Below are 19,781 nucleotides of genomic sequence, written 5' to 3'. Positions count from 1 at the left end.
GCCAAGAAACAAGCCTGTTTTTAGATCGTTAAGCCTGTTTTACACTGCACGCCGGAGCAGTATGTGAGCCGAACCGAAGCAGTGTGTCACGACCATTTCGCTGCAAACCAAGCATGTGCTTTTACACTAGCAGCGCTAGATTACTCAAGGTCAGTAACGTATTCTAAATACTTTGGATTACTTCTTCAGCACTGGTAGATTTTTCACTTGTTTTGACTATAAAAAACTCTGCTAGTACAGTAGGACAAAATACACCTTAAAAATACATTCTCTGAAAAACCTAAATATCTAATGCAGTGTTTTTTCTAAAACAAGATCAAGGGTTTTTAGATATTTTTACAGGAAAACAATATAAAAATTATTATCAAGAATATGATTTTTGCCCTAATATCAAAGGTCTTACTAGAAAAAAAAGAAATTATGATGCAACGTAAATTTTCTTGATAAAAAAATATGATCGTGCCTGGTAATGTGCATGTTAAATGGCTAGAAATAGCATTTTAGCTTAGCGTAAAGCTGACAACTGCTCCAAACTTACAGTGCATCCAGAAAGTATTCACAGTGCTTTACTTTTTCCACATTTTGTTATGTTACAGCCTTATTCCAAAATGGATTAAATTCATTATTTTCCTCAAAATTCTACAAACAATACCCCATAATGACAATGTGAAAGAAGTTTGTTTGAAATCTTTGCAAATGTATTAAAAATAAAAAATGAAAAAAATCACATGTACATAAGTATTCACAGCCTTTGCCATGACACTCAAAATTGAGCTCAGGTGCATCCTGTTTCCACTGATCATCCTTGAGATGTTTCTACAACTTGATTGGAGTCCACCTGTGGTAAATCCAGTTGATTGGACATGATTTGGAAAGGCACACACCTGTCTACATAAGGTCCCACAGTTAAAAGTGCATGTCAGAGCACAAACTAAGCCATGAAGTCCAAGGAATTGTCTGTAGACCTCCGAGACAGGATTGTATTGAGGCACAGATCTGAGGAAGGGTACAGAAAAATGTCTGCAGCTCTGAAGGTCCCAATGAGCACAGTGGCCTCCATCATCCGTAAATGGAAGAAGTTTGGAACCACCAGGACTCTTCCTAGAGCTGGCCGCCTGGCCAAACTGAGTGATCGGGGGAGAAGGGCCTTAGTCAGGGAGGTGACCAAGAACCCGATGGTCACTCTGACAGAGCTCCAGCATTTCTCTGTGGAGAGAGGAGAAACTTCCAGAAGAACAACCATCTCTGCAGCACTCCACCAATCAGGCCTGTATGGTAGAGTGGGCAGACGGAAGCCACTCCTCAGTAAAAGGCACATGACAGCCCGCCTGGAGTTTGCCAAAAGGCACCTGAAGGACTCTCAGACCATGAGAAACAAAGATTGAACTCTTTGGCCTGAATGGCAAGCGTCATGTGTGGAGGAAACCAGGCACCGCTCATCACCTTGCCAATACCATCCCTACAGTGAAGCATGATGGTGGCAGCATCATGCTGTGGGGATCATTTTCAGTGGCAGGAACTTTGAGACTAGTCAGGATTGAGGGAAAGATGAATGCAGCAATGTACAGAGACATCCTTGATGAAAATCTGCTCCAGGGCGCTCTGGACCTCAGACTGGGGCAAAGGTTCATCTTCCAACAGGACAACAACCCTAAGCACACAGCCAAGATAACAAAGGAGTGGCTCCGGGACAACTCTGTGAATGTCCTTGAGTGGCCCAGCCAGAGCCCAGACTTGAACCCGATTGAAAATGGCTGTGCACCAACGCTCCCCATCCAACCTGATGGAACTTGAGAGGTCCTGCAAAGAAGAATGGGAGAAACTGCCCAAAAATAGGTGTGCCAAGCATGTAGCATCATACTCAAAAAGACTTGAGGCTGTAATTGGTGCCAAAGGTGCTTCAACTAAGTATAGAGCAAAGGCTGTGAATTCTTATGTGATTTTTTTTCATTTTTTATTTTTAATACATTTGCAAAGATTTCAAACAAACTTCTTTCACGTTGTCATTATGGGGTATTGTTTGTAGAATTTTGAGGAAAATAATGAATTTAATCCATTTTGGAATAAGGCTGTAACATAACAAAATGTGGAAAAAGTGAAGCGCTGTGAATACTTTCCAGATGCACTGTACTTCAAACTTACTTCTCTGTCTGCTCATATGCGTGTAACACATCATAAGAAAGTGTTTCACCATTGTTCAAATGCACTTTGGATTGCAACATTTCTATGTATAAATGTTTTCCATCTGAAAGGACTAAATATTAAATGAAACAAATGACAATAAACTGCAAAGTAATCTCTTCAATAATCAAAATACTTTTTGAATGTAACTGTAGTGGAACACAGATACTTATATTTTGTATTTTAAATAAGTAATCCCGTTACATGTATTCCGTTACTCCCCAACCCTGTTCGTATGTTATGTAATCTTGTGTTGATGCGGTAAACGTATTTGGCTTGCTGTCCATATACTGGAGGGCTCGGAGTTCGAGACTCGACTCGAGTCCCGATTACCCCCCAAAAAGGCATTAAGATGGGCAGTGGTAGCTCAGTGGTTAAGGCTCTGGGTTACTGATCAGAAGGTCAGGGGTTCAAGCCCCAGCACTGCCAAGATGCCACTGTTGGGCCCTTGAGCAAGGCCCTTGACCCTATCTGCTCCAGGGGTACTGTATCATGGCTGACCCTGCACTCTGACCCCAGCCTAGCTGGGATATATGAAAAAGAAGAATTTCATTGTATATGTGCAAATGTATAATGTGTGATAAATAAAGAAAATTATAAGATGAAAGATTGGTGCCATGACTATGGCAGGAAGTATTTAGGACAGCAAACCAGCAACAATTCTATTTGGTAAATTGGCTTGGCGGATACTTCTGAATTGTTCTTCCTCCAAAAGCTGTCTAGAGGGAGCACTTTACGCATTTGTTTGAAGGTGCGTTCTTGTACGATGGCTGGTCGAGAGGTGTTGCAATTCGGGAGACCTCCGCTCATCACAGAAGTGGATGGGGTTGCGGCATTCGCACGAGAAAGGTGAGAATGAGAGTTGGCTCGTGCTTCGTTCGAACGGGAGGGCTCACGCTGTGATTCGAATGGCAGACTGCTCTAAAGAGAGAGTAGTTTAGCTCAAGGCATTTGAACGGGTAAGCCCAGCATGCAATCGAGCGGGAAAGGTGAGAACGAGAGTTGGCTGGCTCTGCATTTGAAAGGGAGGGGGTCGCGCTTCGATTCGAACGGGAGGCTGCTCTAACGAGATAATGGTTTAGCTTGCGGTATTCGAATAGGTAAGCCCAGCATGCAACCAGCATACTGGACCAGGTGGTCCACTCTGCATGAAATATGCTGTAGTAGAACCATTATTAAGCACAATATATATAATCCCCCAAATTGAGAGAAGGAAACGCCAAATCGAGGGTTGACAGAAGTGCTAGATCATGGTAAACTGCATTGGAACAGCTTTTGGAGGCAGCCTCGTGCAAGGGCCTGCTCTGGGTGGAAAGTTTGGATGAAGGACCTTGATGCAGCTCTAGGGGGCTGTACTATTGATATTTGCATCTAATCAGCCAGTTTACGGGGGCAGCCTTACGTAAGGGCCCGGTCCGGGTGGAAGGTTTAGATTAAAGGACCTGTGTATGGCCGTAGGGAGTTGTACCATAGGGATACGGTTAGATTGGCTGGCTTGCAGAGGTAGCCCCACTCAGTAGATTACCCATAGATGGGGAAATATGGTGCTTTGAGAAGAACAGGAGGAGGTGGTGACCGCTATCTCCTGTAATGCTCGCTGCAGCTGCTGAGAAGCGAAGACAAAGGGCTTCAGCGAAAGCATGGTAAAATGCTGCTGCGGCTATAAAGTAAGTGGGCCTTCTGCAAGAGTGGAGTTTAGAGTACTGTTGCCGCAGTGGATTGAGTATTTAGGGGCATGGTAAAGGGGCTCCTGTGGGAGTGCTGCAGTGTTTCCATTGATGTAAATGTACATCTATAAATTTATGGAACTTAAGAACTGAAAGTGCCTGTGGAGAAAATATTAATGACCATGTACACACATTTGGCATGGATGGGGCACTGTTGTGGCAGTGTCAGGTGGGGCACTGTTTATTGTGTGTCAGGCTCATTTTCAACCATAAGCAAAGGAAATGCCAATGCCAAGGTTAACAGGAAAAGGTAAAAGGCTTTTAAGATTACTGCGCTGTCACTGCGCTCGAACGGGAGAGCTCATACTGCAATCGAACGTGAGAACCATTGGCCCAAATTGCGTAGGTTTACACTGTGTCCGAATGGAAGAGCCCACATTGCTTTCGAAAGGCAGGTGGTGCCGAGTACAGAACTTTGCATGGTTGTGGTTTGCGATGTGTATATATATTTATGAGCTATGCCCCCAGACTTTGATAAGAGGAAAACAAGCCCATGAATGCAGTGCTTGGACAGTGCATTTGCGCTGTTTGCATGAATGACGCCACAGTTATGGCACCTGAACAGCCCATTTGTGCTGTTTATGGATGATTTGAGCCAATGGTAAGAGCACTGCAGTTGTGCTTTCTAGCAACTTAAATGTTTGCCGTCTTTGGCTCCTTGGAAGGTAATGGTGAAGTCTTGGAGTGATACCTAAATAGCGAAAGCAAGAGGAAAACCTGTGAACAATCCCATTGAAGGGATTTTAGATGGGCTCTCGCAGAGACCTGCTGGAAATAATATTGGTGAAATCCTTGCAGATGGCGCAATTTCAAGCGTTTCTGTAGAAACTACAAAATATTAATATTTAGGTGAAACTTATACACATTTTACAACCCTTAGAAATCTGTGAAAAGTTAGATCCATGGCCACTGGAGTGTGGGCTGCATTTGCACTGGTAGAGGGGTAACCTCAGGCTGCTAATGCTTATTAGAGGGAAAAGCATGCAGTTGACATTCGGGGACATTAGTCGAGAGAGAGAGAGAGAGAGAGAGAGAGAGAGAGAGAGAGAGAGAGAGAGAGAGAAAATAAATATTAATAACATTAAGAAAAAATGTGACCAGCAGCATAAATTATCTATGAAAAGAGATTCGCAGCTCTGTACTGCATACTGATATGCAGGAGAAATGGACTTGCAATCATTATTGAAGGATTCACTTGTGGTCATTTGCTCCTGAGGAGTATGACTGCCACCTGCTGTACAATATATGTATTGCAAAGGAAATGCATCGCATAGCAATAGGTGTGAACAGCATGAAATTATCTAGGAATAAATTGAGCTGCAGCTCTGCAGTGCATATGGAGATGCAAGAGAAATGGATTGATTTTACTTGTGTGAAGCGTTTGTCCTGACTGGAGGAGGGAAAGTCATTTTATAGTGTTATGATGAGTGGAAGTTTGTAGCAGCGCTTACTTCTTGTGCGAGCTTGCTGTGCGAGCTCAAATGCTGAGAGGAGGCGAGACACATTGCAGGATGATTATGAATGAGTTGGGACACGGCACATGATTTCGGCGCGGATCATGTCTGTTTGGACAGAGGCTATGTATAATTGCAGTCTGCTGTGGAATGGTCAGAGCAAGTGCTGCACTCACACTAAAATGTCTGCGTTGGTTTGAAAGAAGTTGTCATTAGAGTATCGGTCGATTGGAATAAGTTCTCTGTTGCATGATAGCCCCTTTGTTCAGAATGGAATAAATCATGCTCCGAATGGCATTTTGGAGGGAGAAACACTCGTGATATTCATGTGTAGAAGATGACAAATAATCGCTGGATAGAGCATGCCCTAAACGAGCTGCGCGACGAGGTAATGAGGCTGACAGGAATCACCTGTGCAGAAGAACCAGATTAACGGAGCCCGTTGGTGGAGGCAGCTCGCATTACTTTCTGGGTGGAAAGTTTAGATAAGAGAACAAATGAGCAGTCGTAAAGAGCTGTTTCACATGTCTAAAGAGCTGGAGCAGACAGTTTGCGGAAGCAACATCACGCTATAAACTGCTTTGGCGAATGGAGCATAGAAAGAAAGAAAGAGTAAAAAAAAAAAAAACACTTAACGTGGTAGCCGTCAATACTGCAAAAAACAAATGAGCTGTGGCAGCTTCTGTTGAATAACAAGACTGTTTGGATGAAAGAGTTGTTCTGATGAAGGCGAAAGCTTTTTAGCGTAGTTGCATCCGATGATCCGACTACCTGGGTCTGTATGTGGGCAATGGGCGGTACCGAATGCCGGAAATACTGTAATGCCAGGAGAGTTGTCACAGGAAGCATGTAAGCAGCGGCTTATATACTCCTACTCGCGGGCTGTGATTTGTCAGATTAAAATTAACATGCTCCTCTCGAACCTCTGTTAATGAACTCCGCTAAGTGTTACAAATGTGATCGTTGTGAAATCGTATTTACATGATGCTGGTGTAATCTAATGCAGTACTGTAGAAACATTTAATGTAGTGACAGACAACACAATGAGCTCTGCTCATTTTTAAACATCATTATTCAGTGGAAAGGGGATGACAATGAGCCTGAATGTTGTTTTGCACAAGAGAAGATAGTTTGATCACTCAGTCACACTTAATAATATAGCTAATAATATAGTCAGAAATAAGTAATTATGCACAACCATTGAATAGTGATATCATTTTTTCAAACACAAGCCAAAACCTTTTATGTTGAGTACTTTCCTTACAAAAAGGACGCACTTCCACCATCTTCACCAGCAGCCAGGTACAGCATCCCATGTTTTTTCCTTTGTTAATTAATCCTTATACTGTAAAAAGTTGAGTGTAATAGAGCACTTCAATACAAGTGCCTTTCAAGCCACCTTTTTCCTGAATGTGGAAGTGTTCCACGATTTGACTGTTTTCAATTTCCAATCTCCTGTGTTTTCTCTCCCATTGATGTACATTCTTAGCATGAAATGTGATATTACATTTGTAAAAATTGTAAAAAAACAAAAAAACATGTGCGGTATAGTGTCCATACTTCACACAATTGAGATTCAGCATCTCAAAACTAGAATGGGCCGAAGCCCACCATCTTTCTCCAGAATGAGGAAATAAAAGCTTTAAATCCCACTGTGTTTTGCAGTCTGGGGCAGTCTCTATCGTGTTTTTTGTGAGGAGACACATTTCTGTTTTTTACAGTGCCTCATCTGAATGTGTAGATGGTCCTAGGATAGTTACACTGACATAATTAACTACTTTTAGTTATTATGACAACCTAAAACTGCATAAGTTGAGCCTGAAATTAATTTTTACTCCTAAAAAAATTTAAATGGTTGTTGTTGTCCATCTGGATCGCTCGTTTTGGTAGATTTTGCATTGCGTCTTGAGACCAGAAACAGAAAACAGGCAATTAGAATCACAATGGCTCCAACCAGTTGTTGCTCAGGAAAACTGTGTATACAAGACTTAGGTAAGTTCTGAATTTACCAACCACACATGCTGTTGCGTGCGTTTGTTTACCTCAGCTGTTAGCACTCGGTTGTGTATGTGTATTGCTGTTAACCCTTTTGACCTGCTCTCTAATTAATAGTATATTACAGTGTAGTTTCCTTACGAGTACACATGACATTACATCAATAAGCTGATGATATGGGGGAGTGTCCTTCTATACAACCTAGTTAAAACCTTTCTACAATAACGACTATTCTAAAATTGGCTATGGTGTTTAAGCCCTGCCCTTTTAGGCAAGAAGCTGTCCGGTATAAAAGCGGGTGCGCAAACACCATTCCTCAGAATTTTCTTCCTTCAAGACAGCAATTCATCTTTCGTCTAGAAGCCCTCTACTTCACTGTCGACATACATGAGTCAATGAGAAGACCCTCCACTCCCCTGCAGTGTTCCGGCAAACATTTACTCTGCAATGGCGCTTGATGCTTTGCTGGTGAATGGGCCGCTTCAGCATCTTGATTCCCAGCAACTAAAAGAGGCGCTTACGTGTTTGCGTCTTTTTAAAGATGACGTTCCGCAAGTGTTCATTATGCAAGGGACATATCCACCGTCAGATCAGCATGAGAGCTGCATTCACTGTCTGGGCTGTGCTCATATAGAGACAGCTCTCGTTGAGACAGACTGCCTTCACTGTGAGGGCATGAGTCTCAAGACACTTTTCTCGCAAATTGCCCTCGTTCTGAGGGACGTTTCAGCATCCTGCACCCTCCCACCCGACTCTTTTGTGACTCCCGAGGGATCACGGCGGGCCCGCGAGGTTCAGCAGGATTTCTTTGAGGTGGCCCCGCGAGCAACCTCAGTCTCCATATACTGCCTCTATGCCAATACAGTATGTACGTGATGAGCTTCGACTCCTTTGCAGGAGTGCATGGCCTTGTCACGTTCATCGCTTCTGACACTGGGGATAATGATGTTATGTCTCTCATCGCATCTGGTGAGTGGTCAATGGAGGACGTTGTTGCCCCTTCCCCCAGCAAGGGTGAGGAGCGTGTAAGCACCACTGACAAGGAGATGCTTTGCGTCGTTTCAAGGTGGGTCGAAAATCTCGCCTTGATGAATGGTTCTTGCAGTCCGGACGCTGTCAAGCGACCGCGTTCCACAGATCTGCCCCGTTCTTCCCGAAAGTTCATAACGAACTGACAAAATCATGGCACACCCTGTTCAGCTTGCTCACACAGTGATTCCACTCTCCTCACTAAAATGGACCACGGGGAAGACAAAGGTTAAGCCCAACTGTGTACCCCCTGTGGAAGAGGCGGTAGAGGAATATCTCTGCCCAGCGGGTAGCAGGGCGTGGAAATCACGCCCCGTTCATCCTTCCAAGCTGTGTCGACTGACGTCCACACTGTCTGGGGAAGCATACTCAGTGGTGGGCCAAGCAGGTTCAGCACTCCACGTGATGGCGGTCCTCCAAGTTTTCCAAGCTAAGCTCCTCAAGCAAATGGACGAGCAAGGCTATGATCCAGAGATGTTCAAGAGCTCCACACCGCTATGGACTTAGCGCTGCAAGCCGTGAAACTCACTGCACAGGCCATTGGCAAGTCAATGAGCAACCTGGTGGTTTTGGATCATCACATCTGGCTGACCCTTATGGAAATGTGTGACACGAAAAAAGCTGCTCTCTTTGATGCTCCGGTGTTTCCAGCCGGCCTTTTCGGTGGCTCTGTGGATAAATTGGCTGAGCGCTACATCACGACTCAGTAACACTCACAGGCTATGAGACATTTTATGGCAAAAATTAGCAGTACTTCATCACAACCGGCTCGCTCCTGCTCTGTCTCGGGCAGCACCCAGCTACTGCCTCAGCACCGGCAAATGTTGCCACCGGTAAAGCCTCGCAAGCTGTGGCCCAAACGAAAGCAGCCACCTCAGCTCCAGCAAAAGCACTCCTGACATACAATGCTGTTCCTCTCTTCCCCAATGCTGTTTGTCGGGAAAGGAATACTGCTGTCCCGCTGCACGAATGCATGGCAAGTCCTCACGGGCATGTCAGACAGGGTGTTAAAACTATCGAGCTTGGTCATACGATTCAGTTTGTACGCCGGCCACCTCACTTCACTGGCACTTTGCAATCTGTGGTCCAATCACAGGATGTGCCGGTGTTGCGCGCAGAGATTCACTGTCTCCAGACAAAAAACGTGATAGAGTCTGCCCCAGTCTGTGAAACACACAGCGGGATTTAAAGCCGTTATTTCCTCATTCTGGAGAAGGATGATGGGCTTCGGCCCATTCTAGTTTTGAGACGCTTGAATCGTGCGCTCGCGACGTGCCCTTTCAAAATGTTAACTCAGAAACAGATCTTATTGCACATCCGTCCTCAGGACTGGTTTGCATCAATAGATCTGAAGGATCTTCATTTACCAGTTGCACCATGTTACAAGTGGCTTTTTAGATTCGTGTTCGAAGGAACTGCATGATGAATGGTATGTATGTGTTGAATTACCTCAGTGATTGGTTATTACTAGCCAATCAGAGGTACTACTGAGTGAACACAGAGACTTTCTGCTTTGCCATATGGAAAATCTGGTCTAATGTCAACTGGGTGAAAAGCACACTTTTCCTCAGCCAATAAATCTCCTTTTTAGGAGTTTGTCTTGACTCCGTGAGCATGCATGCGCACCTCATGAATGAGCGTGTACAGGCCATTCTTCGATGTCTGTCTCATTTCAAACCGGAAAAACATTGTCACTGAAGTCATTACGAAAAATGCTGGGTTTCCGCTGTCCTACCGTTAGGTCTGTTACATGAGACCTCTCCGGTATTGACTCAAGCGATGTTCCACATTGCGCCTGGAGCCTTGGCCAATGTGCATCAGGGTGATTCGCCATTGTCTGGCTGCTCTAGCACCATGGACAGCGCAAGCCTTCTACCAACAGGGTGTTATGCTGGGTCAAATTTTCAGAAGGAAAGTGCTGACCACAGATGCATCCAACACAGGTTGGGGTGCAGTGTGTGATGGACGCCCGACTTTTCACACCTGCATAGGTGCGAAATTGGTGTGGCATGTCAACCGCCTAGAGCTACTAGTCAGCTGTCAGTTGACAATTCATGTCTGGAGTTTGGTCTGGGTCTTTCAAAAACCACTGTCAAACAAAGAAAAGGCTATATGCCTAAGGGTCTAACCACACCCTTTAGAGCGCAGGTGGTTCACCTTCAAGCCTTTTACCCTCCTCCATTTAATTTGTATGAGGATCAGTCCTTGCATTTGTTATGCCCTTTGCGAGCACTAAATACATACGTTGAACGTACCCGCCAATTCAAACAGTCTAACCAGCTCTTTGTGTGCTGTGGAGGATGCACGAATGGAATGTCCGTCTCCAAGCAAAGACTTTCTCAATGGATCATTGATGCGATCTCCCTGGCTTACGAGTCGGAGGGTGCAAATTGCCCAATTGGTGTTAAAGCACACTCAACTAGAGGCGTGGGCTCTTCATGGGCATGGACAAACAGTGTGTCCTTTCAAGACATATGTTTTGCAGTAGGATTTTCTTCTCAAAACACATTCGCAAGGTTTTACAACCTAGACGTAACATCTCTCTCATAGCAAGTCATCTCTGTCTAGAGCGCTTGCTATTTCATTGGCCAAACCTGTACTTATACCCCTCTTTATAAGTACAGGCTCCCTGACTTTTTACACAACTGCCTGCATTCAGACTGTTGTGTTTCCCAAAAGTCACAGGCACTTTCATTTCAAATAAACTTTTTTCCGAATGGGTTCATGAAGGGGTTAATTCATACTACAGTACTGTGCAAAAGTTTTAGGCACTTGTGAAAAATGTTGCATAGTGAGGATGTCTTCAAACATAATGACATAAATAGTTTTCATTTATCACTTAATGTCATACAAAGTCCAGTAAACATAAAAAAACGCTAAATCAATATTCGTTGTGACTACCTTTGCCTTTGCCTACAGCACCAATTCTCCTAGGTACACATGGACACAGTTTTTCTTGGTTGTTGGCAGATAGGATGTTCCAAGCTTTAGGCTGTCTCAATTTCTTCTGTCTCTTTATGTAATCTCAGACTGACATGATGTTCAGTGGGGGGCTTTGTGGGGGCCATGACATCAGTTGCAGGGCTCCCTGTTCATCTATTCTAATCTTTTCTATTTGCAAAAGTAGTGTTTGGGAGTCTAACATGTTTCCTATTGACACACTAAAGCTAAAGATATAAATAACCATCTTAAGACAAATGCTTTTGTGAAACATCTTATGTGCCTAATACTTTTGCACAGTACTGTATATGACTATAGTTCATATATCCATTCTGAGTGTTCCCCTCCTAGCCAACCATGCGGCATACTCATGTTGGTCGCAGATCCGCGGGACTGCAGCATCATGTTTCCTCTCTGGAAGGTTATGTTGTGTAGTGCGGTGTGATGAGACTCTGTTCCCCATAGTGTCAGCTTAGTGATGCAATTTTAAGTGTACTGTGTCATAATGGAACATCTCGTTTACGTATGTAATCTCGGTTCCCTGAGACAAAGGGGAACGAGACATTGTGTAAGCTGGCCACACTACAGACTCAGAGTTCTTTGAGGTGCGAGCGATACGCTCTTGTCCCTCAGTCAGAAAATTCTGAGGAATGGCGTTTGCGTGCCCACTTTTATACCGGACAGCTTTGCGCCTAAAAGGGCAAGACTTAAACACCATAGCCAATTTTTGAATTGTCATTATTGTAGAAAGGTTTCAACTAGGTTGTATAGAAGGACACTCCCCCACAGCATCAGCTTAGTGATGCAATGACACGTTCACCTTGTCTCAGGGAACCGAGGTTACATACATAACCGAGACATATTTTTATTTTTTTTTTTAAGGCTACGACTTGTTGTATACTGTAGTTTTAAATGATAAAAACCTATGTCTGCTTATTATTTAAGCTAAATAATTAAAATAATTACATTTTGTTTTTGTAATTTTATTGTTATTTTATTTTGTTTTTGTACAAGCTGTAATTAATACAGAAACACACTAGACTGCAAACACATGCTTATTCTGTGCAATATCTGCTTTTTCGTGTCAACTCGTCTTCATGATGCATATCGACAGTGCACTGGCACTTTAATTGAGATTGAGCAGCGCAGCAATAGACTGGACACCGAAACTCCTGCTGCTCTGCTGCTTCTGCGCTGCTTCTGCTTTCCATGTTAACATGTTAACATGAACGGCAAAAAATACGCACTGCTTTTGTCCTGCTTTGGAGTGCATTGTAAAGCAGGCGTTAGAGAGCAATTGAACACCATGTGCAGGCTCACTGAAGTTCATTCCGAGACATTTTTTTAAGTCGCAGATGCTAGGAAATGTGAATGACTTTGTATCTACATATAAATACTTGTTAGACTGACAATACACCACCAAATGTTAAACATGATCACACAGGAAATTGCATGTTAGTTACGATTGTTCTCTCACCCAAATTCAAGTCGATCTGTTGAATTCCAGAAAAGCGCCAGCATGTGCCAAATGTTCATGCCCGAAAATAGGCTGCGCTGCATCACATTCCTTTTAATCTCTGGGTTCTGAAATGCTACATTTGCAAAGAAATGAAAGAATGCTGTTTGGCCCCAGTACTGTAAGGGTTAGGTTTAGGGTTGGGGTTAGGAGTGTATTAATGCAATTACTACTCAAATATTTAATTTGTATAATGTTTGCTCATGTCTTGCCCAGCGCATTGCGCAAAGGTGCATATGTTCACGGCTAGTTCCATCTTCGGCCACTTGGGGTCAGTTGGAAAATTTGGAAAGCTTAGACTGATTTAAGTAAACAAAATATTCAACCTCCTATTGCCGATTTTCCTGTAAGATCAATCTGAAATGTTGGCCTAACTCATACCTGCCAACACTCCTGATTTAAACAGGGTTCTCCCGTTTTTCCATCACTCCTCCCGCTATGCTCTCCTGATAAACTCATGATTTTCTGCATCCCCACTTTGCTCATGAGAATGTATTAGACTTCCAGGTAGGGTTGCCACCCGCCCCCTAAAATACATTATTGTCCTGTATTTAAATATGAAATGATGCGCGATTTGTTCCGTAAGCTGCTCAGATGGCATCACTGCTAAATTGTTCCAAATCGTTAATAAACACTGATATAAATTGGAAATTTTTAATATGGTGGATAAGGGGTCGTCTGAAAAGTCCACACATTGTGCTGAAACATGCTAATAAAAGGTTCAAAATAAATGTTCAATAAGATGTACAAAATTACACAGATCCACGAATGTTTGAATACATTCACTGAGTCATAAAGATAAGAAGTGCAGGTGAAGGGAAAAAAATTATAATTAAAATAAAGTAAATATAAAAACTTTTAAAAACATATAAACCAACACAGATGTATACATTAATATACATCTGTGATAAATAATCAAAGAAATACAAATAATTATATTTTTTATAAGTCATGGTTCAGGAAAGTTCTCAGCATATAAGAAAGGATATATACTTTTTATTATTTAGAGTTATATTTATCTGTTGAAATCTTGTTTGGTCCTAACAATTATATTATTTAGATCTGATATGAAGTTAATGACCTTTACACAGTATACACAGTATCACCAAAAGAAACCCAGGTTCAACCAAACATAAAGAACAACTCAAAACATCTCAATTTGTAACAATAGGGTTCAGAAAATGACAATGACTCAAATAAACATTCAACTGAAAACAGAATATTCAGTCTCTAGAAAAATATCCCTTTTTGTTTGCCATGAATGTCTTCAGAAGTATCCAAAGTACATTTCCATGAACGTAAGTTCAATAGTCGAGTAATGCAATAGTCAGTTCAGTCCTACCAATGTGAAGATTCCAAAGGAATAGAACATTTTGTCCCACTTGGAGGTTTGAAGAAGTATCGCTGAACTAACTTTGAAGATGAACTAAAAATCTTCTTTCGTTTCTTTCAGATCAAGGTCACTGTGTGGCTCACCATCTCACTCTCGAAAGATTCTGATCCGATCATCACACACAACAAAAAAAAACTAATATAACCTTAAAACAACATATGTCTCTTCAGAAATTATCCTTGAATGTATTTGTAATATAATTTCAACTTTTTGCTGAATACATCATAACGTGACCATATGCAAGTTAGCATTCACATGACCTTGTCGGAATACATTGTTCAAGGTTGCACAACTCTTTTTAACATTCAATATTTGTACAAAGCTCTTTTGAAGAACACAATATATTCGTATAATACACAATTATACAGAGAAAACACCAAATCAGATTTAAGAGGATTTTCCAATCTGCTACCATCCGCTTCAAAATCGGTAATCACCACTCTAAAAGCAATCCGATATGGTTAATCAAAAGTTTATAACATCATAGAGCACATTATTAGATGATATAAATAAATTAATTTCATATTTGCCTTAGATTTCTCTCTCTCCTGCCCCATGCTCAACGTGGCGTGTACTCTGTTTGCTTCCGTCTAGATGACAACACACCCAACTGCATTGCATACTATATACAGCACACTTTTCGTGTTTAATTACCTTTTAGTTTTCTGCATTTTTTTTTTTTTTCATAGTTTACTTCATACATCGTCTTTGAATTTACATATCATTGCGTCTTTTTAGTTTATGTGGTTCAAACTACAATTATTGCATATCGTATTAGTTTCCAGTCAGTCTTTTTCTGACCTGGGTTACAAGAGCACATGGCAAACAAAACCTGACAGAAGCCATGTGCTCACACCAAACACAATGACAAGACAGAAGAGTACATGGCGATTGAACACAATCATAAGCCATGTGGTCAAACACAAACACAGAACATGAGTGTCAAGATCCTGTCACCAAATGATAAACAAGACTGACAAAAGTGACAGGATCCTGACATAGGGGAATAGGAGCACTACGCAGAGTGTGTAATATGCATATAGGGAGTGGCAGTACAGGTCAATAATACTACATTGAAGATTAATAATACCAAGAAATTAACCATTCGGATGGTCCCTTACCACATCTTTCAAAGTTTTAGCAATAAATACTTTTTGAGTTATTAGTAATAAATAGGGACCATTAAACTATATTTATAGTTATAGTTAAGTTGAATAACTTAAGTCAACCTAAAGAACTTGAATATCAAACTCTGGCTTTTTAAACGGAACTTGCATCAGAAATTATGTCAGTACAAGATATCTGATTGTCTGTTTGTGTCTGTTTGTATCTCTCCCTTACGAATTCTAGACACTAGTCCATTACTTGGGTGCCCTGGGTGTTGCAGTTCCCCTAACAAAAGCAGAGAGCACCTGTTACACTCTCCTGTCTCATGTCTAGGACCCACCCCCTTGTTACCTTGTTATTAGTTAATTTGCCTCACCTGCCTTCCCTCGTTACCCTCCTTATTTCCTTCACTATTTATACTCCCTGTGTTCTCTGTCTTGTGCCAGTTTGTTGTTGAATGTGCATGAAGATTATATTGTGAAATAGTTCCTGTTAAAGGTGTCCAGTCTGTTTGTTCCTTATTTGGAGGACACATTCCAGTTCCCTAGGTGGTCTCTGCCTGGTTGGCTTGGGACCACGTGGCCCATGGGGCTTCCCTCTCCAGACCAGCTCGTCTTCTGGTTCGTTGCCCTGGACTTTTTTTACATTTTTTATTTTATTTTATTTTATTCATATTTATCCCTTTTGGGATAGTTTTTGATTTTGTTTTCAATTAAGCCCATTTTTGCATGCAGCATTTGAGTCCTCGCATCTACCTCAACCATAACATGACACCCTAGGGGGGCATCAGAAGCTCCACCGGCTGCCGTTCCTCACACATACGAAACACGTACACACCACAAAATGGACCTTATGTTTACTTTAAAAAAATAAAAAATGAAATAAAATATGTATTGCATTAGTTGGACTTGATATGAATTATTTTCAAACAGAAAAGATTGTGTAATACTATAATTAGCTTACATGATAACTTATATTATAGCATTAACTTGTATTTATTGAAGTATGCCATTTATGAGCTTTCATACAGGTCACAAAAGATAATTGGGCAGTAAACGTTTATAGTGTTATTGACATTGTATGACGTTCTTGATGTTAAAAGCATTTCACTAGTACTAAATAAATTCCACAGCTTGGGTAAATTGGCCAATTAAATACATATTGTGGCTTACTGCCAGTTTTATTATACACTTTTTTTTTTTTTTGGTTATGTAGATCTGTTGCCCAGTACAAAAAGTAGCATAAACATGAATACAAACATGCAATGTGCACAAACAATGATTTACAAGTCTCCGTTTAAAGGAAAAACGTTTTAAATGAGAGGAACTGGAGTGTTGAAGAAAAGGAAAAACAGTTTTAAGGGAATGGGGTTAATGGGTGGGAAATGGAAAGACTCTACAAAACATTTTAACTAACTGGTTTATGCTGACATTTTTTTTTTTCTCTTGGGCAAACACAGCGGGTAGAAACAAAAAGTTTATGGGTGGTATTAAAACATTTTTTTGGCTTGTCTTATGGACAACAACATTTTTGTTCATTATGTAATATGTCTGTGTTTCAAAACAGTTTCAAAAAATGTCAATAATTCTAAGAAAACTTTCTCACATTGTATTTCTCTTCAGTTCCCTGAAGATCATCAGGACCACATATGAAGAAAAAAATCAGGATACAGCATGCAAAGTATGTATGCAATACATCAGCACATACATCAAAGACGCATATACAATCAAAACTCTGCCAAAGGCAATACGCTAAGTGTCACGTTGTATGCAGCACTGTAAATGTAGACACCCAGTCTTAAGGTGACTGTCTAGATATGTCTGGCCATCCCTGCTTTCAGAGTTTATCATAGTGTTTATTTCTCTGTTGTATTAAAATGATGCTAAGGACTGTTTTGATCTGTATGCATTTTGGTGAAAACAGTGGGACATAGAAATGGACAAATGTAAGCAACAATAACTCATAGACCTTATTCATGCTAGCACCATCTTTGATTTTTAAAGGGTATGACACGGAGGCTGTGAGGGATAGACTTACCATCTCTTCAATGGCATGAATAGTATAAAGCTCCTAGATCACATCTGATTTTCCACAACTCATGTTGTCTGGAGTTCTTTGTATTTGGACAGATATTTTATCAATGTTTTGTCTGCGGAACGATCCAAAAACACTTTAAACTGCAGTACAGCCCATTAAAGAGACTGTACATCTATCCCTCACAGCCTTGTTGTCATTCCCATTAAAAATCAAAGATGGTGCTAGCGTGAATGGGGTCTATTGTCGTACTCAGGCTTGGGGAGAAACGGAATACTTGTAACGGCATTACATAATAAGGATACAAATATATGTAACTGTAATCTGTTACAATTACATAAAAACTCAACGTATTCAGATTAGTTACATTTGGTAAAAATTGGAATTAGTAGCAGGATTACAATTTTTAATTTATAACGAAAAAAAACTAAAGATCATCCTGGCCTAAAATGATAAAGAATGCTGCCTGCTTTACAGTGGTACAGGTATGATAAGATGCACGCTCAATCTCTTCTGGTTCTTTCTCATGACTCGTGAATCTTGCGCTACTTACTGTCATATGTGTAAATAACACCTGTCTCACATCAACACTCTCGAGGCAAACGTGGTCAAACCATTAAAAGTGTTTCATCGCAATGGCCACAGGAGGACTATTATCATTTTTGTGGAAATTCCGACATTCTTGTCTCTTCAATGGAGAAAAGGGATACAACATTACAGTTTAGTGCAATTTAACTTTCAGCTGTGAAGCTGCAGTGATTTTCCAAGGACCCGACATATAATTTAAAGAAGCATTTAAAGGTAAGACCCACACGAAAATTACATTAGCAAGGATAGCTAAAATGAGTCATAAGTGTTCCCTGAATTTCAATGTCCGACTGTCTGTCAATCGTTTTCGCAGGAGCAGGAATAGCAGCAGAGAAACGCCCACTCCCCCGCCGAACGGACAGTATTCCAGTACATGGGACTCCTACTGTCGAAACTTTAGTGTGACTTCTCATTTCTGTCTTAACTTCAATTGATACTCTAAAATTGTTCTCTGAAATGCTTTCATGTTGTAATGACAACAGTAACTGAGACAGCATCTCTTTTTTTTCTTTGTCAGATTGTACACATGAATACCAAATTAATTGAAAATATTAGGTTCTTAGGGGAAATGTGCAATGAATAATTTATCTGATTTTGATACTTTGTATTAAGAACAGTTCATAAGTATGGGTGAGGGAGAAATACTGGCAAATGTAACATTTCAAAACTCATTGAAAGTAGGAATAAGTAAATCAAGACACACTAAAAAGGATTAAATCTATTTTGATCTATACTTTAAAACAAGATGCACAGGCACTGCAGGCATTAATAATAATAATGATGATGAAGATAGCATGTGATCTACCTATTGCAGTCAGAAGTTAATGAATGGTCAGTGCCAATTAGTCTACATGATAACTGCAATATATGGCAGAATTCAACTTTGTAGTGTTTTTTCTGAGGTATATCCTGTCAGATTTTTTAATGTTAACCAAGACATAATTCAGTGCATCTGTTCTAACTGTATTTGCTTGATGAGAAAATAAACTATTTTCTGTAACAGATGACTCACCTGATGTGGTTAAAAATGCGGAGTTGTTCTACATTTGAACATATTCTGTTTTCCTATTAAGGAGTGTCCCTGTTTTCATGTTTTTTCGTATATATAATAATAGCTACATCACTCATAACATTATCCAAACACGGTTTGTTTGCATTCAGAAGGCATGATTAAAAGTCTTTGAGAAAATATTGCTTTTCTCTTTATTCACAAATGCTATCTTGAGGTAATCAAAAAGTAACAAAATAATCTTATATTTCTTATTGAGTCAACTGGATTAAGTTACTGATTACATTTTACTAAGTAATCTGTATTTGTAATGGATTACATTTAAAAAGTAACCCTCCCAACCCTAGTCGTACTTGACATTAGGGGTGTAGGAACTATTGTAAATGGATGGATCTCACAGTGAAATCGGAAACAGTAGGTTGACTTTTCTTTAGTTAAAATCAGTTTGTGCTTACTGTTATATGAAACACTTCCCCCAGTGGCAAAAGTGGTAACTGTTGTTCGGTGTAAACTTTTCCAGGTGTGATGTCCATGGAGGGGCGCCACAAGCAAGTTGTGAAGTGAGTTTTTTTCAGCTGTACTGGCTGTAATACAGTGAAGAGGAATGCGTGTTTTATAAACTGTACCCCCCAACCCAAACCTAAACCTAACCATAAGTGGAGTAAAAATGTAATGTTAGAGGGGAAATAAGCAACCTCCGAATTGTGCTTGTCACTGATTATGCAAATGCAATTACTTCCTGGTTTCAACGCAGGATCCATACTCAGGTCTCCCATGCTGCTGATACAACACGCTTCCGGTTGCGCCA

At 40.9% G+C, this 19,781-nt stretch overlaps 1 protein-coding gene across 1 annotated transcript in view; it reads left to right on the top strand.

Moving 5' to 3' along the window:
• Positions 1–18,896, top strand: part of LOC127432654 (magnetosome-associated protein MamJ-like) — a 37,807-nt gene extending 18,911 nt beyond the window's left edge. Inside the window, exon 2 of the transcript XR_007895776.1 lies at positions 16,965–18,896. The gene's annotated coding sequence lies outside the window, so the exon portion shown is untranslated. The remainder of the gene's footprint in view (positions 1–16,964) is intronic.
• Positions 18,897–19,781: the final 885 nt, after the last annotated feature.

The sequence above is a fragment of the Myxocyprinus asiaticus genome, chromosome 42, assembly GCF_019703515.2.
Source record: "Myxocyprinus asiaticus isolate MX2 ecotype Aquarium Trade chromosome 42, UBuf_Myxa_2, whole genome shotgun sequence".
NCBI lineage: Eukaryota > Metazoa > Chordata > Actinopteri > Cypriniformes > Catostomidae > Myxocyprinus > Myxocyprinus asiaticus.
The sequence above is the reverse complement of the archived record's forward strand: the minus strand, read 5'-3'. Positions and strand labels throughout refer to the sequence as shown.